Source organism: Aptenodytes forsteri, unplaced genomic scaffold (assembly GCF_000699145.1).
Source record: "Aptenodytes forsteri isolate BGI_AS27 unplaced genomic scaffold, ASM69914v1 Scaffold253, whole genome shotgun sequence".
In the NCBI taxonomy this organism is placed as follows: domain Eukaryota; kingdom Metazoa; phylum Chordata; class Aves; order Sphenisciformes; family Spheniscidae; genus Aptenodytes; species Aptenodytes forsteri.
Window position 1 is genome coordinate 42,508 of NW_008794413.1, and position 789 is coordinate 43,296.

Here is a 789-nt window from a genome sequence, read left to right on the forward strand (position 1 = left end):
ATGCCCTGACAATGTGTTAGCCTCCCAGCCTCATCAACAGTCTGCTCACGCGCTCGGCTGGCCGGGGTCGGACACCGGGATGGGGGGCAACCATCCATTTGTCCTGGAGAAACCCTCCCCCAGAATCCCCCCCTCCCCCCCTGATGCTGAACGGGACCTGCCCTACGCCTTCTCCAAATATTATGGGGGTGCCCGGCTCCGGCGGCGTGGGGCAGGATTTATTTACTCACATTCCCTGGATGGTTATGGTAATGGCCGGGGCTGGACACCCGCGGGAACAATTCGATGCCCTGTTCGCGGGGTGCCACGGTGCTCAATGTCCTTCTTGTTCAAGGACAGTTCCCTCCTCCCTGAAATTGTGGGTCCCTTCCCACGCTGCAGGAGCAGGGTCCAGGGGATGCTGCAGGGCTTATGTAGGGGTTGCAGCACCCATGGGACCTGCTTGTCCCTCAAAAAGTCCCCCTTGCCCCCAAAAAATGCCTTCCTGGGGGTGCATGGCTGCAAAACCCTCGGGTAAATCTTTGCAAGGAGGGAAGGATGTGTCCCAACACCAGACGACACCCAAGGGGTGGGGGGTGGCAGCCTCCAGCCCCCCACTCAGCAAGCGACAGCTTAGGAAAAAAAAAAAACAACGCCTTTATTCACACAATTTTTGCAGAAGGCACTTAAATAGCCGCAGGTTCAGCCGAGCAGAAAGGCATGTGTCTGCTACTGTGGCACTGGGTCCTCACCCCTAAAAGAGCATCCCTCCCTTGTCCCTCATGTCAGCGTGCCCCCCCCCCCCCCCCC